At 47.1% G+C, this 13,003-nt stretch overlaps 1 pseudogene; it reads left to right on the forward strand.

Moving 5' to 3' along the window:
- The first annotated feature begins 2,124 nt into the window (after positions 1-2,124).
- LOC119818062 lies at positions 2,125-2,540 on the forward strand (annotated as a pseudogene).
- The last annotated feature ends 10,463 nt before the right edge of the window (positions 2,541-13,003 follow it).

Raw genomic sequence — 13,003 nt, forward strand, 5'->3', positions numbered from 1 at the left:
GAAGGAAAAGTGCTGGGAAGACCACAGCAGGTAAAATACTTGCCTTTACCAACTTCAGGTGGGAACCTGAATTTGATTACTAGAACCATGGCGACACCTGCTTGGAATGCCAGCTCTGGGGTGGAGACAGGGACAAGGAAAACTCTGGGTCTACCAACACAGCAGAACTGATAAACCCGTGGCCAGGGGGGAAAGGCTCAGGTAAAAGCAGGTACTGTGTAAGCATGAGGATCAGAAACCCCAGGACCCACATGAGAAATGTCTGTAATCCCCAGCACTCGGATGGGGGAAACAGGAGTCAGGGACAGGAGAAATTCCAGAAGCTGGCCTGGCTCACACAGTAGCAAAACAAAGGGAACCTGCCTCTAGGGAAACATACCTTGTTGTCCTCTGACCTCCACATGCATGCTGTGGCATGAATACACCCACATTTACAGAATGAATGCACGCGCGTGCACGCACACACACACACACACACACACACACTACACTTACATGCACAGGCATAGTAAGTAAATAGAGTGGGTGGCCCCTGAGGAATCACATCCAAAATTGACCTCTGAACTCTTCGTGTACTATGTACTCACACACACATAACACATGTGCTCCTGCATAAGTGCACACACACTCAAATGTGTAGTGACTGAACATGGTAGCACACCTTTAATCCCAGCACTTCAGAGGCAGAGGCAGGCAGATCTCTATAAGTTTGAGGGCCAGCCTGGTCTATATAGCAAGTTCCAGGATAACTTGGATGACATAGAGAGACCCTGTCTCAAAATACATAAATATTCTATCAAAGCAAGAATTAGGGGCAGGCAAGGAGAAATGCTTCCTTTGCCAGCAATTTTGGCCCTACAGAAAGAAGTGCGAGAACCCTTGGGTGTGTATGTCTGAAGCTCTTGCTTGACTTGGAAGTCTTGGCAGTTTCCAAGGAGTTTCTTTCTTCAGCTCTCTGCAGCCCTCCTCTGCATTGCTTCTGCTCCCTGTGGTTTCTGCCCTGGCGGTTCTCTGGGGCTCTTCTGTGCCTCTCATGGCTACTACCACCGCCACTGACCCTGCCACTGCCTCTGTCAGTCTGCTTCATTTCTGCCATCTCTGTGTACCAGCATACTCTGCTAATAATAAAGATTCAAAGTAGGCAGCCGGGCGGTGGTGGCGCACGCCTTTAATCCCAGCACTCGGGAGGCAGAGGCAGGCAGATCTCTGTGAGTTCGAGGCCAGCCTGGTCTACAAGAGCTAGTTCCAGGAGAAAAAAGAAAACAAAGTAGGCAAAAAAAGACCCATCCTAACACCAGACACCAGCACATAGAAAACACACACAGAGAGACACACACACACACACACACCACTTAGCTGCTCCCAAACAGTGATTTTCTAAGTATGTCTATCACTCAGCAATGTAGACCACCTCACACCAGATGTGGTAGCACACACCTGTAACTCCAAAACTTGGGAGGTAGAGGCTGAAAGATTGGAAGTCTGGGGCCAGTCTGGACTACATAGTGAAACCTTGTCTCCAAACAACAACAAAGAGAAAGAGTTTGTGTGAGGGGAGGGAGAAGATGTACACACATCTGAGGAGGCCAGAGGGCAGTCGTTCCCTCAGGCACCATCGTGACAGGGCGGCTTATTGCTGTGCTACGCACTGAGCCCTAGGGATGTCTGCTAATAAAAGGAACCAAACAGAAACTGTTCCATCCATGGAACCTTCTGCAAGGCTGATTAACTGATGGGTTAACCCAGTGCCCCTGGAGAGGTTGGGATGTTACAGGTCCACAGCCAAATTACAGTTTCTCTTGAGCCATCTCTAACCGCCCCCATAGCCTTTCCTTGCTGTTCTGAGTCTGACCTAGCATCCTGTGACTACCAGGTGAAACCTTCTGGAATGTATTAACCGACAAAACCAGTTTCTACTGGTCAGAAGGTTAGGATTGTCATCAGATAGCATCTGGAGCCTCCAGCCGAGATGTCTCTGCTCTCCTGTAATGTCTCCACCAATGTACGTGTGAATGTCTTGATGGATGACGTCTTCGTCCTGTTACTATAAACACTTCACGGACCGGGCCCCCTCTGTCTTCTCCACCCTGGGAGCAGTTCTCCTGCATTGGTCCCTCACCTGTGAAAATGTTTGCCTGCTCCAAGTTCATCTCCACCAGATCCTCGGCCAGGAGTGCCTCCCAGATGCTGAGTTATCTGCTGTCTGCAGTGGAGCTGAACCGACTACAGATGTGGACAGATGAGGCCCTCAGCAGCTTGGCGGTCCCTCGTCCTCTGACCGCACTCATCCCTAGCCACCGTTTCCTAACCAGTGTCATTTCCAGGGGCATCGACACAGTCACCAAGTTCACTGGTTACAGTTGGGATGGTTGGCTCTGGGGCTGGGATTGGGACTGTTTTGGGGGAGCCTCATCATTGGGTATGCCAGGAACCCTTCTCTGAAGCAGCAGCTCTTCTACACAATTCTGGGCTTTGCCCTCTCAGAGGCCGTGGGGCTCTTTTACCTAATGGTGGCCTTTCTCATCTTCTTCGCCATGTGAAGCAGCTGTCTCCCATAGTTCTTTTGTGTCCTGTCTACCCTGTATGTTCCTTTTCCTGTACCTCCCCAGGAAGTCTGGGGAAAGTGCTTGCTTGGCTCAGGGTTTGACAGAGAGAAAACAAAATACGGTATTAATAAGAAAAAAAAAACTTCATGGAATGGTTACCACATTGGAATATGGAGCTTGGGGTAACCTGAACCTGTGTTCTGGGCCATGGTCACTCATATTTAGCTTCAGAATAAGCAGTCACTTCTCTCCTTGGAGGCGAGAGTTGTGTGTTCGCACTGGCTTACCATGGCCAGATCTCTGTGCATGGCTCTGGTCATCATGTTTTCTAGGCAAAGTATTTGACCAACTGAGCCATTTCCCCAGATCTTAATTGTTGCTGTTATTATTTTACTTTGAATAGTTTATGATGTCTTTGATTTTGGGTTTGGGGTTATTTATTGGACCATGGTCAAATTACCGGTGACTACACCCCAAAGAAGAAGGACTCCCCCTCCCCCAGCAGCATTAACTGGACAACTCTTTAGCTAAGGGGGCACCCCACAAGCCCCTCTTCCACAAATGACGTGTTGAAGGGCTCCGTCTGTGCAGGTCTTGTGCAGGTAAGCACAGCAGCTGTGAGTTCCTGAGTGCGGTAGCTGTGTCGTCATGCCGTGTCCAGGGGACATCATTTCACAGAGCTCCTCCTTGCTCTCCAGCTCTTACGTTCCTCCCAGCCACTCTTCCACGACTCCCCAGAGCCTTGAAGGGCTGGTGGATGAAGACATCCTGTTCAGGGCTGGACACTCAACGATTACCTAGTCTTACGTGTGACTAGTCACTTGTCTTGGCGCTAGCCACTCTCCACTGCGAAAGTAAGCTTCTGTAATTAAGCTTGAGAGTAGCACAAATCTATGGGCATAAACATAAGTCTGTAGAAGGCATTTTTACATTTGACAAGAACAATGTCCATTTAGCAGAACAAAGTTAATAGGTTTCCCACTACAGCCTATGCTCTCCCCAGCTATGGGCTTTTGGCCAGTACCAGGCATGGATTCCCTACCATGGAGTGGGCATCAAATCCAATCAGAAAGCAGTGGGTTACCCCACGAACAGTCATGCCACTATTGTGCAGTTGGCACATCTCTTTGTTGTTGTTTTGTTTCTTTGTTTTGTTTTTTCAAGACAGGATTTCTCGGGGTAGCCCTGGCTGTTCTGGAACTCGATCTGTAGACCAGGCTGCCCTCAATCTCAGAGATTCACCTGCTTCTGCCTCCTGAGTGCTGGGGTTAAAGATGTGCACTGCTTCCGCCCGGCCCGTTGGCGCATCCTGTGTACAGTTGGCATTGTCGCATGGAGGACACGCTGCTAGGAGAGACGACTGATGATGGTCCTTCCCTAGAGGCCCCGGAGCACTTGCAGCGCTAGGAAAGCTGCCCAGCAGGGAAGATGGTTCTGGCTCGCTTCCAGCTCCTTTTTTCTATGTCCTGCCACCAAAGTGTCTGCTGTCTTCAACCAAGAGCAGTGACAACGGCCTGTATTGTTTTGGGAGCGTCTAGGGTCGCAAATGTTGTGATCTGAACCTATGAGTTTGACATGAACTTTTCTTTCGACGTTGGACAGATTGCAAGATTGTCACCACATCGTGCCCATCTGTGTTTGTGCCTGCGAAGTGGCGCCCAGTGAACTGAAATGCATCCAGAGGCTGTATTGAAGGAGCTCTGCCCCGATGAGCTTGGAAGAACCCGAATACTCTTTTATTCACACAGAAGACCACAGCTCCACCTCTTGCTTATTCGGGGTCAGACTTTTCTGTAGACAACCTATTTAATCCTCACCCTGCACCTCACAACAGGTACTTCCGTTAGCCCTTTTTTTTTTAGAGACGAGGATTCAGGTAGCTTGAGTCCAGGTGTAGACGCACAGCCAACTGCCTGCAGGATGGCAACTGTCTGGTTGCCCCTACCTGCTGGCTGCTCCCCATGAAGTCCTGCTCAGAGATCTCAATCAGGGCTGTGGTTGGGGGTTCAAGAAGAAAATACGCCACAAGGTGGCGGTAGAACTCAAAAACTCGAGCCGAGTACAAGGAGGTTCCTTGGACTGCCGGAGGTTGGGGAGCACACTGAAGGAGAGAGACCCTTTAGGCTGGGGGAGTGCTGAGTGCTGGCTGGGCGATATGACTCAGCAGCCTGGAGGGGGACACTCTAGGTCACAGAATCCCAGAGGCAGTGGAATGACTTAGGGTCATCACAGTTTGGGAGTTAATCTTCACTTTAGCAGATGCTGGGCAGAGGTTTTCCCAGTATGCAAACAGGCAGGTTCCAAGGGCCTTAATCTGTTTATCTGAAGGATGTTTACAACAGGTGGGTGTGGGCAAATCTGAACCTGGTGTTGGTAGGCATTTGGCCAGCCCATCTCAGCTCACTATGAAGAAATAAAAACGCTAGAGACCCAACAGTCAGAAGCCACTCCTGACTCACTGGCTTATGTAACAGACAAGCCAGGGCTTCTTTCTTGTGAATACAAACTAGAGGAGCTAGGCCGTGAGGGGGAATTGTGGGTAGAGACACTCTGCTACTCAGGGTGGTGTCTGCATAGGCGGTGCCATCTCCCTCACTAGTCTCCTTATGCACCTGGGCACGCGGCTGTGGTTGAAGGCAGGGAGTGCCTCTCCTCTGCAGATGGGGAATTCTGTTTTCAGGGCGAAGGACAGAATGTAGGGCTTCCTGTGTGCCAGGCAAGTGCATCGCTGTGGATGGAGCTAGATAGATCCCCGTCCCCAAACATTTTTGTTTTTAAAATTTTTTATTGTATGTATATGGGTGTTTCACCAAAATGGATGTCTATGTGTGCAGTTCCTGATAAGGCCAGAAGACGGCCTTGGATCCCCTGGAACAGAAGTTACAGATAGCAATGAGTTACCATGTGGAGGCTGGGAATTGAATCTGGGTCCCCTACAAGAGCAGCCAGTGTTCCTAACCACCAGGCCACCTCTGCAGTGCACTCAATATAGTTTTTTTCTTTTTTCTTTTTTGAAGTTTTTAGTAAAATATATACAATGTAATATCTACCATTTAACCCTTTTAGATTTTAAAATCCTGTGGCTTTAATGACGTTAATAGTCTTGCACATGCATCACAACTGTTTCCAGAAACTCATCCTTGTGAAGTTCTGTTCCCGTTAGCCCTTTCCTTAGCCTGTTTCCCCTCTCTGCTTTTCCTCTACCAACTGACCAGTTCTAGATATTTCAAACTCACCGAGCCACGCCATGTTTTTCCTTCTGCGGGAGATTTGTTCCACTCCATGCTGCATCCAAGTGATGAGTTCACTCTTAGCCAGGGGAAGACATTGTTAGGAAGTGAGGCCTCCCGGAAGGTGGGCCACTGAGGGTACAGCATGGCTTACAACTCGGGCCCATGGGGACCTGATAACCTCTTCTGACCTCTGCAGGCAGCAGATATGCTCATGATGCACATAAATATATGCGGACAAAACACTCATACACACCAAATAAGTATGTATAAACAATTTTTAAAAGATTTATTTATCTATTATGTATACAACATTCTGCCTCCATGTATGCCCGCACGCCAGAGAAGGGCGCCAGATCTCAGTACAGATGGTTGTGAGCCACCATGTGGTTGCTGGGAATTGAACTCAGGACCTCTGGAAGAGCAGCTAGTGCTCTTAACCTCTGAGCCATCTCTCCAGCCCTAAACAATTTTTTTTGAAAAGAAGTTCAATGTCATTCTCTGATATGTGGTGATTTTGAGGCCAGCCTGGGCTAGAGAATTCATATAAATAAATAAATGAATCTTTCATCTCGTAAATTTATTTTCTAATTTTCTTTGTTCCCGTGACAGAAAGCTGGCATGATTTATGTAGTCTTTGTGTCAGAATCCCCTTCCTCTTCTTGTTAAACTAGCCATTACACATATCTGTGGCGCCCGCTCTTATTTTTACTCACCTGTTCATGGGCAAGCATTTGTGGTCTTCCCTTCTTTAGCTACAGAGAATAAAGCTTCAGTGAACATTAGCACAAAGTGTCTGTTTTAGTATCTGCTTCCAGTTATTTGGGGGAAGTGCGCCATATGACAGTTCTAAGTTTAACTTTCTGCAGAGGACCAAGTGGTTTCCCACGGCAACAGCACAAGGTGGTTGGTTCTAATTGTCAACTTGCTGCAATTGAGAATCACCTGGGGAGAGTCTCAGTGAGGGATAGTCTAGAAAAGTTGCCCCGTGGGCATGTCTATCTTAATTACAATAATTGATGTAGGAAGGCCCACCCAGTATGGGTGACACCATTCCTAGGCAGGAGATCCTGGGCTGTGTTAGAGTGGAGAGAGTGAGCTAAGCACGATTGCAATGCTGTCTGCTTCTTAACCGTGCAAGCAACGTGTCTAGATACGTGACGTTCTTGCTTCTTTAGCTTTCCTGCAGCGAAGGACCTATAACCCACACCTGTGAGCTAGAATTCTTTTCTCCTCTAAGGTGCGCTGGACAGAGTGTTTTTCTCCCAGCAGCAGGAGATAATGCCTTGTGTCACGTTGTAATTGGCAATACCGATGAGTTTGTCCCCACTTCCCATCAGCAGCTGTGCTGTGGTCTGGGTAGGACTGACTGTGGCCTTTAGAAGCTTATGTCTTCCGAACCTGGTCTATCGGCTGATAATGTGTCATTTAGTCATGAAGGCTTCAGCGGTAGCTCCATGAGTAAAATGCTTGCCAAGAAGCCTGGTTTGTATCCTAAGCACCCACAAGAAAGCCAGGCAGTATGTCTGTTACCCCAGCACTGGGAAGAGATGTACAGACCAGACAGATTCCTCAAGCCTGCTGACCAGCTAGCCTAGCCACATTGGCAAGCTCTGGCTTCAATGAGAGACCCTGTCTTTAAAAATGATTAACACTATTCTATAAGTACTTTCTTTATAGAATTAATGTTCTAACTTAAAATGTAAAGAAAAATTTAAATCTCAAAAATTTTTTTCCAAGTCATGGTTTCTGTCTGTAATAGCCCTGGCTATCCTGGAACTCACTCTGTAGACCAGGTTAGCCTTGGACTCCCAGAGATCCGCCTCTGCCTCCTGAGTACTGGGATTCCCAGAATGTGCCACCACCGCCCAGCTAAGTCTCACATCTTAATGAAGCTAGCCTTACCACTTAGCTGCTGCTTTGTGCTTCGGGTTCAGAATTTAGTGAACTCCCAGGAAGATTTTAGTGGTTTTCTCTTACTACTATGAAGATGGTAGGTTTTTAAAATGATATTTAGTGTATGTGGGGGGGGGGGCAGAGAGACAGAGAGAGGGGAGAGGAGAGGGAGAGAGAGAGATTCATATACCACAGTGCTCATGTGGGGGTCAGAGGACAACTTGTAGGAATGGGTCCCAGGCATTAAACCCAGGTCTCCAGGCGTGGTGGCAAGCACGGTTATCCTCTGACCCCTTGGAGATGGCAGTCTCGGCAAAGTCTTGTAAATAAAACATGCTCATCAAATTCACATTGCTGCTTTTCACTTTGATCTCATGGAGTGGTGGCAGGGGTAATCTTCCAGTGGACGGGAGTTATGGGCTGGGGGGAGTTGAGAATGGGCCTGGGGCTTGTTTCTCAGATGCGTACTTCAGTCTTCCGCTTGGTTTCCAGAGGTGGTTTCCTGTCTCTCTATTCATGCGTGCCCTGCACCCGCTCTTTCCTTTGTAGGTTTGGACAATTCGCAGTGTGCTTTGCTGTGCAAAAGTCCTGGTCCAGGAAGTACTGTTGCTTAGCAACAGGTTAACAAGTTCTTCCTCTCTGTGGCCCATGACAAAAGAGCTGAGCAGAACCTCCGCAAGCTCTTATTTGTCCAACAAATAGACAAGTGGTCTCTTGTGGGGGCTTATGGATGAGCGGTAGAATTTTGTCTGCCTTTAGCTACAGCAGGGGTAAGAATGTATACTTTTAATCAAACATTTATTGAAAGTTACATACTTGTTTGACTTGACTTTTTTTTAAATTTATAAGTTTATTGTTATTTGTGTGTGGGCATATATTTGTGTGTGCTTGGTGTATGTGGAGGGCGCATGTTCCATGCAGAGGTCAGACAACTTTTTTAAAAACATATTTTACATTAGTTTATTTAGAGAGGAGAGGTAGGGGTAGAGGGGAGAGAGAGAGGTGCCTACCTACCACAGAGCACTTGTGGAGATCAGGGGACAGTTTGCAGGAATCAGTCCTGTCCTTTTCATCATGTAGGTCCTAGGGATTGAACTCAAGTTGTCAGCAGGGAACCATCTTGACACCCCCCTTTGATTAATTTGTGTGTGTGTGTGTGTGTATGTCTGTGCGCGTACCACACGCGAGTGCATATACATGAGTCAGGCTGAAGTTTCTTGATGGAGGAGGGTCATCTGTCTATGTTACTTTCATTGGTTAATAAAGAAACTGCCTTGGCCCTTTAATAGAACAGAAAATTAGGTAGGCGGAGTAGACAGAACAGAATTGTGGGAGAAAGAAAGCAGAGTCAGGCAGACGCCTCAGGCAGGTGCCATAGCTCTCCTCTCTGAGATGGACGCAGGCTAAGATCCTTCCCTGTAAGCCACCACCTCATGGTGCTACACAGATTACTAAATATGGGTTAAAGCAAGATATAAGAATTAGCCAATAAGAGGCTGAAACTAATGGGCCAGGCAGTGTTTAAATGAATACAGTTTCTGTGTAATTATTTTGGGTGTAAAGCTAGCCATGCTGGATCCGGGTGGCAGGACACAGCCCGCCGCTCCTACTACAGTTTCTTCTGCAGTTTTTGCTTGGAAAAGAGTTCTTGTCTAAAGGCACTTTTAATTCACGGTGCCCTTTTCTGGTTCTTTCTGCTGAAGTCTGTTAGTTTTTTCCTTCATATGTCTACATTCCCTGGTGTTTTCTGTTGCCAGCTTCTACTGTATGGCCTGAGCACCCAACACAGCAAGGCCAGGCCTACAGAGCTGCACCCTTCTGCTGTGCCTAGGTCCTGGAGTCCCTATCAGTCCAAGTTCTCCCTGCCTTTATGTCCAATTACTTCTGATGTTTGCTTTATAGGCAGTCTTTTTAGTCTACTTAGCAGAACAGGAAAAGCTTCCTTGACCCCATCGTTCTGGAAGCAGGTTCTGGGTGTGTAACCTGTGCCTTCACTTCCTGCAGCTGTTCTTTGTGTTTGATTTATTGCTTGTGTCCTTGACTTTCCCTTTCTTCTCCACATTTGCTTGGATCACGGTGGTATTTGTGTGATCTGGCCATTGTCCTCTGTGGTTTCTGTGACTTGTATTCTTTGCTGTTCACTTCAGCGGTATAGGAAGGTTGTCATGTCCAACAACTTTCTTTCAAGAGATACTGGAGACTTCACGCACAGGAGAAGCTGTGGCAGTGTGTTTCCATGCCTCTCGTGAAGCATCTGTTGTGCTCTGGTCATGTGTATGTGGGAAGTTCACTTCTGCAAATGCTACAACTGTAGTCGGATGGACCGGACTGTGCTCTGGCCTAACTGTGATTGGATTAGAGTCTGTAAGGAGGTAAGTAAGGTCGGGAGTAGTCTTTTCTTTCCCTAGGTGACTCGGTGTCAAAGCAGCCATCACCACCCAGGAAAACAGCCCTCACCAGAACCTGACCTGCTGGCTCCCTGAGTTCCCACTTTTAGCTTTACAACTGTGATAAAATAAATGTTCATTGTCTAAGTCACCCAGTCAATAGTTGTTTGTTAAAGCATCCTAAACTAATACACATGATTACTATTTGGGTTTAAACATTTGATACATAATGTCTTAGGGTTTCTGTTGCTGTGGAGAGCCATGACAGCAGCAACTCTTAGAAGGGACAGCATCTAGTTGGCTGACTGACAGCTCAGAGGTTCAGTCCATTGTGCCATGATGTGACACGACAGTGTGCAGGGAGACGGTCGCTGACAATTCTACATGGTGTGCAGGCAACAAGAGGTGGTCTGAGACGCTGGGCGTGGCTTGAGCATACAGGAGACCTCAGAGCCCACCCCACAGTGACACATTTCCTTCAACAAGGTCATACCAACTCCAACAGAGCCACACCTCCTAATATTCACTCCCTGTGAGAATATGGGGGTCAATTACGTCCAAACCACCACAAATAGTTTATAAGTGATCTCCTGAAGAGACCTGTTTGTTGACAGTGTCCAACTATGTAGTTCAGGCTGACCTTGAACTCATGATCCTCCCACCCCAACCTTCTGAGGGTTGAGATTGCCAGCTTGTGTCACTGCACACAACTTTCCTCAAACAGTTTAAATAAGAATTTTAGCTACATATGGTGGTGTTCCCTGTAAGCTCAGCATTCAGGAAGGCTGGGGTAGGAGGATCATGAGTTAGAGGCCAGCCTGGGCTACCATGGTGAGTTTCAGGCTAGCATGGGGCTACATGGCAAGACTGTACATAGCAAAACAAATTTAAGGGGAAGAAGGAAGTTAGGAGAGCGGAAAGGTGGGCTGGCTTCATCTACCTATGCAGTATTGTTTCTGTTCTCTTTTGTGTAGGCACGGCTTTCCATCTGGTATGATTTTCCTCAGGCCAGAAGGATATTATTTAACTTCTATTTGTGACAGGGTCTTAGTATGTGCTGTCCCAGCCTCCAAGGGGTGGAGTTACAGGTGTGAACCACTGCGACTGGCTCATCTAGCGTTTGTTATGGGGCCAGTCTTTTTCTATTTTATGCTTGAAAGGATCCTTATATTTCCTTTGTTCTCGAAAGATCCATGTAAAGGTCATTATTTTGTGTTTGTGTGGGGCACATGTGCACACACCCCAACCTGTGCAGGCAGAAGACAACTGTCAGGACTCCATTGTCCCTTTCCATTGGGTGACCCTGGGCTCTAACTCAGGTTGTCCAGTTTGCATAACAGGCACATTTACCCACCACGTCATCTTCTTGGCCCTTGAAACAAGACTTTGCTGGGTAAATAGTCCTTGGTTTTCAGGAAGTAGGTGGTGCTGTCTCTGATGGCAATAGAGTGTCATTCCTGTGCTACTGTTCAAAGGCGACAAAGGCGTGGGCACCTGTTACAATGTTTACTTTTGGAGGTAAACTTTTAAAATCTGTTATTGCTGGGGTGGTGGCACTCACACCTTTGATCCTCAAGCAAGCCCTGAATCCTAAATCATTCTCTTGTTAATTCAGGAAAATGCTATTCCACTGTGTATATTCATGAAGCCTCCCTCTTCTCCGAACCATGGTTACAGTCAGAGGTTGGTGTCAGATGTCTTCTATTACCCATCCATATTATATATTGAGGCAGGGTCTGACCTATTTGGCTAGTCTAGCTTACCAGCTTGCCCTAGGGATTTTGTTTGCCTTCCTTTTTGTAGGCAGGCTACCACACCTTTTGGAGTGCAGTGGGATCTGAATTCTGGTCCTCATGCTTACTGCAAGGGCTTTACCCGCTATCATTTCCTCAACTCTTGTCTGTTATTTTAAGTGCATCAGGTGGGTGGGGGGATTCAATGCCTTATCATGGCTGGGAATGAAAGGGTTCGATTTAAAATTAATTTGTTGAAATAAAATCTTTTAAAAATCTATTTCATATGCTTCCTAAGGTAGGAACTAATTTCTTTCCAAACACTTTAGAGCATCTACTAAATAGATGAATTATTGTACTAATTAATGCAAGTTTTATACGGGCCTATTTTCCCTTTAGTGGACTGGAGAGTATGAACAAATATAAGTTACAGTGCAGTGTTTTAAAAATCTGAATGCTCTATTATTGGTTTCTGGGCAGAGATAAGTCTGGAGGTTCAGTTTCTCCAGGTGGTGCAGGTTGGTGGCAATAGTCAGAGGTCTGTGTGAACGGGGGGGGGGGGGGGAGTGCGTACTGAGTTGCAAGCCTTTAGATGGGAGAAAGACGTGGGTGCCCAGGCCCCCCAGTGTCAGAATCATCTCCAGGCCAGCAGATTTTGGCAGACTGTCAATAAGTCTGTACTGGATACTTTTACGTCAACTTAACATAAGATGAGAGGAAGGAGTCTCAGTTGAGAAAATGCTTCGTGACTGACTGATGTTGGAAGGCTCGGGTAGGGACACCCATGGGCAGGTTGTCCTGGCTGCTGTAAGAAAGCAGACTGAACAAGCCACGATGGGCAATCCAGTAAGCAGCATCCTTCCAGGTTCCAGAGCTGCTTGATTTCCTGTCCTGACTTCTTTCAATGACAGACTATGACGTGGAAGTGTATGCCAGGTAAACCCTTTCCTCCCTGTAGTGATATTTTGTATGTAATCTAACAAATAAAACTTGCCTGAAGATCAGAATGCAGAGCTAAGCCACTAGAGGCCATGTGGTGGTGGCACACACCTTTAATCCCAGCACTCAGGAGATGGAGGCAGATTGATCTCTCTTAGTTCAGCCACCCTGGGCTTATACAAGTTTGAATCAGTCTAAAAGAGAAACAGAGCTCACACTCTTGTGATCGATCACATGCCTTTAATCCCAAAAGAGAAACAGAGCTCACACAC

Source organism: Arvicola amphibius, chromosome 6 (genome assembly GCF_903992535.2).
Source record: "Arvicola amphibius chromosome 6, mArvAmp1.2, whole genome shotgun sequence".
NCBI lineage: Eukaryota > Metazoa > Chordata > Mammalia > Rodentia > Cricetidae > Arvicola > Arvicola amphibius.